Genomic DNA, 13,469 nt, shown 5'->3' with positions numbered 1-13,469 from the left:
TCCTCTAAGAACTAATCCTAGGGAACTCCCCACGAGGCCGTTGTTGCAGGCTGTGGGAGAAAAGGCAGGGTACCAGGAGTGGAGACAGTGGGCATTTGAGCCACTTCCTCATGTAACTTACTTGTGCCTTCAGGACCTGCTTGAGCCCTATCACATATATGCCACTTCCATTTGATGATGGAATACTGCTTTGCATAACCTACTTTATGGCTAGATGGGTCAGAAAGCACACAGTTCATGATAAGCAGTTCAAGTTACATGGTGACTTGATGACCCAAAGTCAAACATTCAGTTTCCACCAAAGCCCAGTAACAGGCCAAAAGTTGTCTCTCAAAAGAAAAGTAGTTATCTGCAATAGTAGTTATCAGATGATGGCAGGGTCTTGCTCCAAAATCCTAGAGGCCTCCACTGTGATTCACCAATGGGGGCCTGACAAAGGCTCCAGACAGCATCCCTATCTGCCACTGACACTTAAAGCACCATTGGATCTGCTGGGTCATGTGTCCCAAGTGGCAGAGCAGCTTGCACAGCAGCCTGAACCTGTTGCAGAGCCTTCTCCTGTTCTGGACCCCACTCAAAACTGGAAGCCTTTTGGGTCACTCGATAAATGGGCCAGAGTAAAACACCAAAATGAGGAATGCGTTGCCTCCAAAATCCAAATAGGCCCACTAGGCATTGTGTCTCTTTCTTGGTTGTAGGAGGGGCCAAATGCAGCAACTTATCCTTCACCTTAGAAGGAATATCTCAACAGGCTCCACACTACTAGACCCCTAGAAATTTTACTGAGGTATAAGGTCCCTGAATTTTAGTCAGATTTATTTCCCATCCTCTGACACACAAATGTCTCACCAAAAAGTCCAGCGTGTTTGCTACTTCTTGCTCACTGGACCCAATCAGCATAATGTCATCAATGTAATGGATCAGTGTGGCATCTTGCAGAAGTGAAAAGCAATCAAGATCTCTTTGAATAAGATTATGGCACAAAGCCGGAGAGTTGATATACCCCTGAGGTAGGACAGTAAAAGTATACTGCTGGCCGTGCCAGCTTAAGATGAATTACTTCTGGTGGGCCTTATAGACAGGAATGGAGAAAAAGGCATTTGCCAAGTCAATGGCTATATACCAGGTACCCAGAGATGTGTTAATTTGCTCAAACAATGAAACCACTTCTGGTACAGCAGCTGCAATTGGAGTCATCACTTGGTTAAGCTTATAATAATCCACTGTCATTCTCCAAGATCTGTCTTCTTCACAGGCCAATTCTCCAAGATCTGTCTTCTTCACAGGCCAAATGGATGTGGTGGGAATAACCAACCCTGCATTTTTCAAGTTGTTGATGGTGGCACTAACCTCTGAAATCCCTCCAGGGATGCAATATTGTATTTTATTTACTATTTTTCTAAGTAGAGCCAGCTCTAATGGCTTCAATTTGGCCTTTCCCATCATAATAGCACTCACCTTACCAGTCAGGGAGCCAATGTGGGGGTTCTGCCAGCTGCTAAGTAATGTCTAAGCCAATTATGCATTCTGGCACTGGATAAATGACCACAGGATGAGTCCTGAGACCCACTGGACCCACTGTAAGTCAGATTTAAGCTAAAACTCTATTAATTACCTGACCTCCATAAGCCCCTACTTTAACTGGAAGACTACAATGATGCTTTGGGTTCCCTGGGACCAACATCACCTCAGTGTCAGTGTCCAGTAGTCCCTGAAATATCTGATTATTTCCCTTTTTTCAATGCACAGTTTCCCTGGTATAAGGCTGAAGTTCTCCTTGGGGAATGATGGGAGAAAGATTCACTGCATAAATTGGCAGTAATGTAGTGAGGTCCTTCCTCAAGGGGACCCAGCCTCTCCTTCACTCAAGAGGTTCTGGACTGTAAACTGGCTCAAGTCTGGAAATTGATTGAGGGGCCATGATTCTCTGTTTTTATAATTCAAATTAGTCTTTTGTCCATTTGACCTAGAAGTTATCTGCTTGTATATATTAAGTAGAAATGCAGTAGGCTTCCTATCAATTTCACTTCTAGGAATACCGTGATTAATTAGACAATGTAGAGCTCTACACAAATCAAACTATTATGATTGCTGCTTTGCCTCTGCTGTCCATTATGGTAGCTATGCCCACCTTGCCTTTGATGGTTAAGTGCCATCACTTGGCTCCAGCCACCTCAGGATCCAATTATTCCCATGGTATTTAAATTTAGTAGTTGAGTGACTGCAGTTCCCACTGTTATATCTGGCATACAGAGAAGAGCAATTACGAGGCTCTTCAAAGATACAGGTGCTGCCCTCACAAATCTATTTCACAAGGCATTGGTCATGGGTATATCTTCTGGGTCCTCCCAGCTGGGATGAGCAGGTCCAAAGTGACTAATCCACTCCACCATCCCAATCTCCCTAAGCCTTTGGATCCCTTCCTCTATATTAAACCAAGGGATATCAGGCATTTCCAGCTGGCTTACAGTGGGCTATCTTTTAATCCATATTTCAGCTAACCAAGCAAATAAGTTATTACAACCTTTTTTTTTTTTTTAGCTCCCCAAGCTGCAACATTAAATACAGAGTTCCTACTTAGTGGGCCCAAATCAATAAATTCAGCCAGATCCAACTCTATTTTCCTTCCACCATTATCCCACACCCTTAGTATCCATTTCCATGCCTGTTCTCCAGATTTCTGTTTATATAACTTAGAAAACTCAGGCAGTTCTTTTCAAGTGTAATGCACCTCCTCATGGGTCATACTCTCAACCTCACCTCTAGGGGCCTGCTGTGATATTAGTCTAGTTATAGGTCTAGAAGCAAACAGGGGTTTTGGGGGTGGCTCCTGAGGAGAATCAACATTATCTTGACTGGCAACTGCCTCAGGGGAGGCCATCACTGCTGCCTCAGGAAGCACAGGGTTTGTGTCCTCAGACAAAGGTGGAAAGGCTGACGGCAGCATGAGTATGGGAGGGAATGTTGCCACTATCGTAGATGGGAAAGCTGTTTCTTCTGGCAAAGAAAGGTTAATCAGAGTTTACAAGCTCAGTGTTCCAAGCTTCATCAGGGTCCTCCCACATGTCCCCATTTCAAGTTGCAGGGTCTCATTCTTTTCCAATCAATGCTCTCACTTTAACAGTAGACACCTGGCAAGGCTGTGCATGCACCTTTCATTGCAGGTCAGCCACTTGCATGATAAGAGCTTGTGTCTGTTTTTATACAATTTTAGCTCTTTCTCTATGGGAGATAAGACTCTCACTCAGGGCAATCTTAGCAGATTGAGGCTTAGTATCTGCTTCTGAAGCCAGGAGATAGAATCCCTGAGTTCATCATTTTCATTCATCCCTTTGTACACTGAGGAGTAACCAACCAGCTTCTATATGTTCCTTGGTTCTCCACATATGGTCAAAGGTATTATGTATAGGGTCACTAAACTCCTTGCCTCTCACAAGTGATGAATCAGGACTATCAAATGCACTTATTTTGCATAACTCTCTAAACAGTTCATGCCAAAGACTATCAGTGCTCTACATATTATTAGAAGTAGAGTCCTTAGCATTTCTTTAAACAGTTCATGCCAAAGACTATCAGTGTTCTCCATACTATGAGAAGTAGAGTCCTTAGCATTTCTGGGTCTATTCATATTGTTAAGCAGCCAACTGCAGAAACCCCAAAGGTAATGAAAGAACCCCATACTTAATATTCTGCTCCTCTAGAACCACCTCACTTCTGGTACCAAAACCTGTATTAGTCAGGGTTCGCTAGAGGAACAGAACTGTAAAATGGAATATATATATATATGAGATATATATGTATTCCATTTGTATAATGGAATATATATCATATATATGATATATATGTGAATTTATTGAGTATTAACTCACATGATCACAAGGTCCCACAATAGGCTGTCTGCAGGCTGAGGAGCAAGGAGAGTCAGTCTGAGTTCCAAAACTGAAGAACTTGGAGTCTGATATTCGAGGGCAGGAAGCATCCAGCATGGGAAAAAGATGTAGGGTGGGAGTGTAGGCCAGTCTCTGTTTTCACATTTTTCTGCCTGCTTATATTCTTGTCTCACTGGAAGCCGATTAGATTGTGCCCAGCCAGATTAAGGGTAGGTCTGCCTTTTTAGCCCACGGACTCAAATATTAACCTCCTTTGGCAACACCCTCACAGACACGCCCAAGATCAATATTTTACATCCTTCAATCCAATCGAGTTGACACTCAGTATTAACTGTCACACATGGTGATACCATTGACCTTAGTGTTACAATATCTGCAATCACTCCTTAATTTCAATTGTAAATATTCAACTGCTAAACTACCACTCTTATGTTTCTAGCCAACCTCTTTTGCTACCTTGACATCGATAATTTTTCCACTAAAATAAGACCTATAATCATTGATCCTAAAGTTTTTCACTTGTTCTTACTCCTTTGATATCCTCCTTTCCATCTTGATGCAGCTTAAATTCAAAAGTCAATTAATATAATGAATTTTGTGCACATATCCTACTCTATCTCCTCTAGCCCCCCCATGCTTCTCTCATTTCATTTTACCCACCTAGTGAGACTAGAACCTTAGTTAAATAAAATTCTCCAGTTGCTTATCTTTGCACCCCTGCATCTGAACATTTCTGGAGAAAACACAAAACCATACTGAATCTTCACGTTTAATTCATGACCATTAACTTTAAACAGAACCTTAATCCTGACTAGCTTTCATGCTGTATTTCCCTAGCTCACCCACTCTTCCTCACTTCTAGCTGACTATTATATCCTTGCTCCTATTTCTTTAAACCTCTAGCACCACTTTTTTTCATCCTTGCTGTCAGACAATAATCGTGTTTCCTGTTTTCTATTCCATTGAGAAAACTGAATTACCAAATGAAAACTCTCATACTTTCTCAACACCACATTTACCTACCTGCCTGTACGTGTACCTTTATATTCTATTTCCTTTCCACTTCTATGAATGACTTCCTATGCTCCTAGCCAAGGCCTATGCCTCTCTCCCTGTGAATAAAATCCTATCAGCATTCCACAATTCAAAGGCATTTTTCCAGATACCCTCCCTATTTTCACCATTAAATTTTCCTGCTTTGTTGAATAATTCCCAGCAGGAAACAAGTCATTACTTCTCCCATGACACACAAAAATATCTCAAGCCTATTTCCCTTTCGGCTACCATGTTGCATCTCTCTTTTACTTTACAGGAGAAAGAAAAAAACCTAAAGAATTATCCATACTTCTTTTGATTTATCTTCTCCCATTCCCTCTTGAACTCACTGGGTTTTCACACAGCTGTCCACAGAAACTGATCCCATCATAGTTGCTAATTATCTCATGTGGAATTTATCTGTCCTCTCATATGGTCTCTCAGCATCATTTGTCAGAATTTATCTTTCTCTCCACCTTAAAATATTTTGTCACTTCACTTTCAGGTTAGTACAGTCACTTGGTTTTCCTCCTATCTTTCTGACTGTTCCTTCTTAATATCTTTTGTTAGTTTCTCCTATCTTCAGCCTAAAAACATGTGTTAAATTATTATCTACACGCAATAACTCCAAAATCCTTATGCCCAAGTCAGACTCTTACCTGAACTCCAGACTTGTACATCTAAATGTTTATTGGATATCTTCACTTGGATGTCTAATGGTCACTGTGACCATTAGAACACATCTGATCTGTGTTCACAATATTCTTCCCCCAAAGCTTTTTCTTCCTGTAGTCTTCCCCATCTGAGTTAATTTCAGTTATTTTTGTCAAAGATGTTGGTTTTGTCTATGATTTTTCACATTCTCTCACAATTCACTGCTTTACCATCAGGATATTCTGTTGGCACTAATATCAAAATATATCCAAATTTGACATTTCTAATACTTCACTGCCACCACCTTGGTCTAAATCATCATCATGTCTTTCCTGAATTAATAAAATTGACCACTCTGCTTCCATTCTTGCTCTTTTATAGCTTTTTTCTCCACACAGCACAGATTGATCCTGTGAAAACTGGTCAGATAATGTTGCTCCTCTTCTCAAAATCCTCCCGTGGCTTTCCATAGTAGGTAAAAGTTCCTATTATGGCAATGAAAACTACACAACTGTCTTTCCTTTCCTCTCTGACATTATCTCCTACTACTCTTCCTTAGTTTTCTCCAAAGCAAACCTCCTCACTTTTATTTTAATATATCTGGCATGCTCCTGGCTCAAGGGCTTTCATTCACATATATAATTAATTCTATCTGGAGTGTTCTTCCTGCAGAGAGCAGCATGGTTTACTCCCTTACTTTACCTCTATGCACATATATCTCTGAATCATTAAGGCTTTCCTTAGCAACTACAGCTAAAACGTACAATCTACTACACTATTTCAAATTATTGTTCCCAGCTTTATTTTTTTCCTTATCTTTTATCATTCTTTAACACATTGTTTTGTTTATTTATACTGCTTAGTGTCTTTTCAAGCAGAATGTAAGTGCTACACACACACACACACACACACACACACACATTCACACACATATATATATAAATTACTATTGTTTCTTTGAGCCTGGAACGGCGTTGGGGAAATAATAGGTTCTCATTTATTGAATAAAAAAATTAATGTAGGTATTATTTATTACTCTTTATTTCCTTTCCCCATTCTGTTTATTTTCATAGAATGACCTTTATACTGATCTTAGAACATGTAGGTCTGTGTTCTTTGTCTGTTAACCTATGTATTTTATTTTCTTTCAATGGAATGCATTCCCAGATAATTTCCTGCTTTAAGCTTCTGGTTTACCAATGCACTGATTTATTCTTGCTCTCCTATTGAGCAAATTCACTGATTATTTAAAAAAATGATAATTATATTTTTTAAGAGCTTAAACCTTGAATTCATAAGGTTATTTGTTCTTATCCTATCTCAAAAATTACAGACCATCAAAGAAACGTTGTTTTAGAAGTTCTACCTCTGATTACAAAATATTCCACGTAAAAATATGTATCAATATTTGCTTAACCCAAACTCCCACGTTAATTAATATTAAAGAATGAGTCATCTTTTAACAATAATGCCCTAGATGTAAGTAAAGCTGAAGACTAAGGGGTCAATACATTGAAATAACACCTTTGCATAAGGAGATTGAAGAGCCATTTTAACTTTCCTCCAACATAAAGATAAAGTATTTCAGGCAGAAGGAGTTTCTAGTTGATATTTTTTTTCTAAAAAGAAATAGGGGAAAAATCTGTATCTTTAAAGACTTTGAACCTTGGTGCTATCATGGGGTTTAGATAAAACTGAGATAGAAAATGAAAAGGGTTGAGGTCAGCCAATGGTTTGTTCCTTTCAAACAAAGAATTCTAATCTTAAAATTACCAGATTCCAGAAAGAAATGTTCTGTTATATAAGCTGGAAAAGAAATCAAAAGCATCACATCCATGACAGCATAGGTCAAGAAAAGATAAAGACTCACAACTTTAAACAAAATTTCAAACCCAGCAAGAACAAATTTGGGCTTAAAATCTAGAACTAATCTGACAATTGACATCAATGAGGAAGAAGAAACGTTTCATGCTACTAGGAGATTTTATTAGATTCTTTTAATAAGAGCTCACTTGGCCTTTATATACTCTGATTTAGTTCTCTAAATTTTTACTGTGGCATTTTGTCATTTTTATATAGCCTCAAAGAAGAGCCTGGAGTTAATATTAACTTTGAATATTAAATATGTATATTTGAATTTTTTAACTTTCTATTTTTTCTTAATGGAATAATTACCACTCACTTTGCCAGTGATATATTATAAGAAATTATAATAAACACAAATTGCATTTCATATTAATTTATGTAAGATTGAAACTAATCATATAAGTTTCTTTCTTATCCTTTTTTGTTGCATTTTAATTTTTTTATTTTTATTTCTAACTTTTATTTTAAGTTCAGGGGTGTAAGTTTCTATAATTAGTCCACTCTTTCTTGTTCTAAATTATCTACAACTGATAATCTCCATAATAGTATTAAGAAAATAAATATACTTTATTTCTTAATTTTTTTGGTAGTTAAAATAATTTATTAAGGATATGCTAGAATAGCATCTCAATGAGCAAATGCAGAACAAGTTCAGATCATAAGACTATAAGTTAGACATGTAGCATCAGATGTCAACAATTTATTTTTAAATTGTGGTAATAAAAGAAACACAAATTTTAGGACAGTAGCTACACTGAATCAAAAATATATAATTGTGAGACATTATTCACATCACTGTTCAGTTTTGAGAATGCTTATCTTTGTCCTAGGTTTATTTTTCATTTAATTACTGTTCTAAAAATAGTACTCTACTTTATTTTAAAATATGCAATGAGATATATTCATTTCATATAGTGTAAACTCAAAAATAGTTAAGAAATTTTTTTTTTTAAAAGAGCATTCAAGGTACTTTCATTTGAAGGCAATTCCACAACTGTGGCTATCATTTAATAAATACCTAGAAAAGTTGATGCTAGTTAAGTATCTTTTCATAATTAATTACATCAGGCTTTATAAAATCTCATGGTTTACATTCTACTTTTATTTTTAAACATTCTTACTGTATATATGTAAGGCATACAATGTGATGTTTTGATATACATGGAGATAGTAAAATGGTTACTAGAGTCAAAAAATTAACATGTCCCTCATCTTATATAATCACCCACTTTATATGTGCGGCAAGAGCACCTACAATATACCCTTTTAGCAAAAATATCAAGTACAATATAATATTATTTAGCATACTCCTCATGTTGCACATTGCTCTCTTGATTTGTTCATCCCACATATTTGCTACTTTGTATCATTTTACCTACATCACCCCATACACCGTAACTATTGCTTTATCCTCTGTCTCTGTTTGATTCTTTTTATTTTTAAGATTCCACATATAAGTGAGATTGTGCAGTATTTTTCTTTCTATGTCTAGCTTATTTCACTTAGCATAATGTCCTCCAGATTAATCCATGTCATGACAAATGGCAAGACTTATCTTTTTAAAAAAGATGATTACAATTCCATTGTATATGTATACCACAGTTTATTCATTCATCCATTAACGGACACTTCAGTTGTTTCCATATCTTCACTATTGTGAATAATGATGCAATAAACATAGGCATGCAGGTACCTTTATAAGGTAGTGATTTAATTTCCTTTAGATGTATATCCAGAAAAGGGGTTGCTGGGTCATATGGTAGTTCTATCTTAATGTCTCTAAGAACCTCCATATTGTTTTCCACAATGGCTGAAGCATTCTACATTTCTATCAGTAGTGTACTTGTCTCTTATGTTTTTGATAATAGCGATTCTAACAGGTATGAGATGCTATCTCATCATGGTTTTGATTTACATTTCCCTGATGATTAGTGAGGTTGAGTATCTTTTCATACATCTGTTAATCATTTTTATTTCTTCTTTGAAAACAATGTTTATTCAGGTCCTTTGCCATTTTTAAATTGGGTTAATTTGTTTTTCTGCTATTCAGTTGTGGGGGTTTTCAATATATTTTGGATACTAATCCTTTATTGGATATATGGTTGCAAACATTTTCTCTCAAGTTGTAGGCTGCCTTTTCATGTTGATTATTTCCTTTGTTATGCAGAAGCTTTTTAGTTGGATGCAGTTCTATTTATTTATTTTTGCTTTTGTAGCCTGAGATTTTGGCATCATACCCCCCAAAAAATTGTCGAGGCCAATATCCAGGAGGTTTTCCCTTATGTTTTATTCCAAGATTTTTACGATTTCAGGTCTTTTAGCCATTTTCAGTTGATCTACAGTGTAAGATAAGGGTCCAATTTTATTATTCTTTTTTCATGTGCAAATCCAGGTTTCCTTGCACCATTTATCGAAGAGACTATTTTTTCTCCATGGGTTATCTTGATACCCATGTCAAAATTAGTTGTCCAGAAACCAGAAATCCTGAGAGGACCCACAGACACTCTGAAGGAAGAGAACTGCTCCTGCAGGACCCGAGAGACAGCCCAAATACTGTGAGTGCTCCAACTGTGGAAGTGGGAAGGGGAGACCCTCCTCTCCCGAACACACACACACACGCACACGCATATGCACGCACGCACACACACACACACACACACACACACTGGAGAAGGTGAAGGTCTCTTTGCAGGAGAAGTTTCCAACTTTACATGGAGCTGAATCAGTTTAGAGTGCCAAGTGAAAAACAGGCGTAGAGGAAGCAGCAGAAAGGCCCTGGGACCCTGCTGGGTCCCCTAGCAGGCCATTCTTGCCTAGCACCACAGGGGTCTATCGGAAGGGTGGCTAGAGGAGCAGGGGGTACAACTTCACAAGGAGAAGGAAATCTTCAACTGAATTTTGCAACAATTTGAACTGGTCAGAACTCAAGGTAGGGCGCAAATCTGGTGTGCAGACTCCACAGGTGGGAGAAGAACCAAGCCCTTTTCTTTTGGAGCTGGGAGGGGGTTACCCTGCGGCAAGTTTTCAAGCCTGACTCACCCTCTGCCTGCAAACAGACTTGGGGCTGTTGGAGGGGGCACGGTGGGAGTGAGACCTGCCCTTCAGTTGGCATGGGAGCTGGGTGAGGCCTGGCTTTCCCCCACTTCCCTGACAATGCCACACCTCAAAATTTTGGCAAACATATGAAGAATTTTCGGGATTTATCACGTGTTACTGCTTTTGACTGCTGGCTTTCCCCCACTTCCTTGACAATGCCACACCTCAAAATTTTGGCAAACATATGAAGATTTTCAGGATTTATCACTTGTGTTACCTAATCCCTGAGGATTCTACAAGAGTGTAATATTATACCTCTGTGGCATATATAGATAGAATGATGCTAAAGTACATATATGCTGTATTACACTATAGTTGAAAACTACTGAATTAGCAAAAATTTTAATAGCTTTATCCGCTGTTCTTCCAGTTAAAACAAATTGATCATTCAATGGAGAACACTCATTTAGGGTAGGAACAATGGTCTGTAAGGTCCGCCTTCACAATGTTCCCTCCTACTACAACCACTTGCTTCAGTCCCTCGTCACTTCATGACTATACCACTATAATTGTCTCCTTACTGTATCATATACCATGCTGATATATCCTATGCACTGTCAACAGATGAATCTTCCTAGAGTATAATTGTAATCACATCACTGTACTGTCCAAAAATCTGGAAAGATGTCCTAGTACTTAGAAATAAAGGAAATATCTTACCATGGTAGTCAAAGTCCTTCACAATATTGCCTCAAATAGTTTTCCAGCGTTACCTCAAATCTTTCCCGTATTTTGTGTCCTACCTAATGTGAAACTTTTGTTTCTACCTTTCTTATAGCATTTGCTTGCAGTTAAGAAATATGGTGAGAGGTGCAGCAAGATGGCAGAATAGAAGGCTTCATCGATTCTCTCCACCTCACCCAAACAAGAACATCAATTTAACAACTATCTACACAGAAAAAAAAAAAAAAACCACCTTCATGAGAACCAAAAATCCAGTGAGCCCTTACAGTACCTGGTTTTATCTTTGTATCACTGAAAAAGACACTGAAGAAACACACACAAAAAAATCTTGAATCAACAGTGGCGCCCCTCCCCCCACCCCCCACCATACTGGCAACAACAGCATGCTGTAGAGAGCATCTCTGGGTAATGGGGGAGTAAGAACACAGCAATTGTGAGGCGCTGAACTCAGTACCATCCTGTTAGAGCAGAAAGGAAAACCCGACCAGACTCAGTTGACATCTACCCAAGCAGGGAGCATTTAAACCAGCCTTAGCAAGAGGGGACTTGCCCATCCCAGCAGTCAGAACTTGAGTTCCCACAAACCTCACCACCATGGGTTAAAGTGCTCTGTGCTCTAAATAAACTTTAAAGGCAGTCTAGGTCATAAGGACTGCAACTCTTCGGCAAATCCTAGTGCTGAACTGGTCCCAGAAACAGTGGCCTGGCAGAGAGTAGGGAGGAAACACATGGCCTACTGAGACAGAAGCTAAGGCAGCTAAGGGAGTGATGACATCATTCCTCACCTAACCCCAAGCTGCAAAGTTCACAGCTCCAAAAATGCCCACTGGAGGAGAGGAGAGGAAAGAATGCGCAGGACTTTTCTTGCATCTTGGATACCAGCTCAGTCACAGTAGGATAGGGCACTGGTCAGAGTTGTGAGGCTCCCATTATAAACCCTAGCTACTAGATGACATTTTTAGACACAAGCTGAGATAAAAGGGCATCTGCTGCCTTGAAAGGGAGGAAGACCCAGTCCTGAAACCATTCATCCCCTGCTAACTGAAGAGCCCTTGGGCACTGAATAACCAGCAGAGATACCCAGGCACTAAGTCGAGGACCACATGGATGAGCCTCTGAGACTTGCTGGCTTCAGGTGAGACCCAGCATATTACCAGCTATGTTGGCTATAGTGTGAAACTCCTTCTGCTTGAGAAAAGCAGAGGAAAAAGTAAAGGGAACTTTGTTTTGCACCTTAAGTACCAGCATAGCAACAGGTGAGTAGAACACCAATAGGGCTATTAAGGTCCCCAATTTCAGGACTTGACTCTTGGATGGCTTCTCTGGACTAGCCTATGGCCAGAAAGGAGGCAACTGCCCTGAAGTGTGAGTCCCAGGCCAGGCAGCTTTCACAACAAGCTGACTAAGAGCCTTGGGCATTGAGAGAACATCAGCAATAGTCTGGCAGTACTTCCTGTGGCCTGTGGTGGTGGTGGCTATGGGGTGAGGATCCTCTGCTTTTGGAAAGGGGAGGGAAGACTGGAAGGGACTGTGTCTTGTGGTTTGAGAATCCACTCAACTGTAGTACAATAAAACACAAAGTAGACTTCTGAACCCACTTGAAACCCGGGGTAATGCGTGGCTCTGAAGGAAGGACACAAGCCTGGCTGACTTTACCAACTGCTTATGTAGAGCCCCAGGGCCTTGAGTGAAAATAGGTAGTAGCCATGGGATAGTTACAGCAGGCCTTGGATGAGACCCAGTGCTATGTTGGCTTCAGGTCTGACCATGTGCAGTCATAGTGGTGGTGGCAACAGGGATGCTAGTGTCACTCCACACCCAGCTTTAGGTGGCTCGGAACAGAGAGACTCTGTTCACTTGGGAGAATGTAAGGGAAGAGAACAAGAATCTTTGCCTAGTAATCCTGAGAATTCTCTTGGATCTTATTGAAGAGCATCAAGGCAGTACACTACAAGTCTGCAAAAACCACAGCATCACTTGGCTTGTGGTGCTCCCTAAAGCACATACAGCTTAGATTACAACACCCAAGTCCTATCAAATATCTGAAAAGCCTTTCCAAGAAAGGCAAGTACAAACAATCCCAGGCAATGAAGACTATAATAAAAACACAATTCTTAAATGCCCAGACACCAAAAAATATCTACTAGGAGAAACACCATCCAGGAAAACATGACCTTACCAAATGAACTAAATAAGGCACCAGGGACCAAACCTGAAGAAACAGAGATATGTAACATTTCAGGA

Source organism: Macaca nemestrina, chromosome X, assembly GCF_043159975.1.
Source record: "Macaca nemestrina isolate mMacNem1 chromosome X, mMacNem.hap1, whole genome shotgun sequence".
Taxonomy (NCBI): Eukaryota; Metazoa; Chordata; class Mammalia; order Primates; family Cercopithecidae; genus Macaca; species Macaca nemestrina.
Note: the sequence above shows the minus strand (reverse complement) of the source record.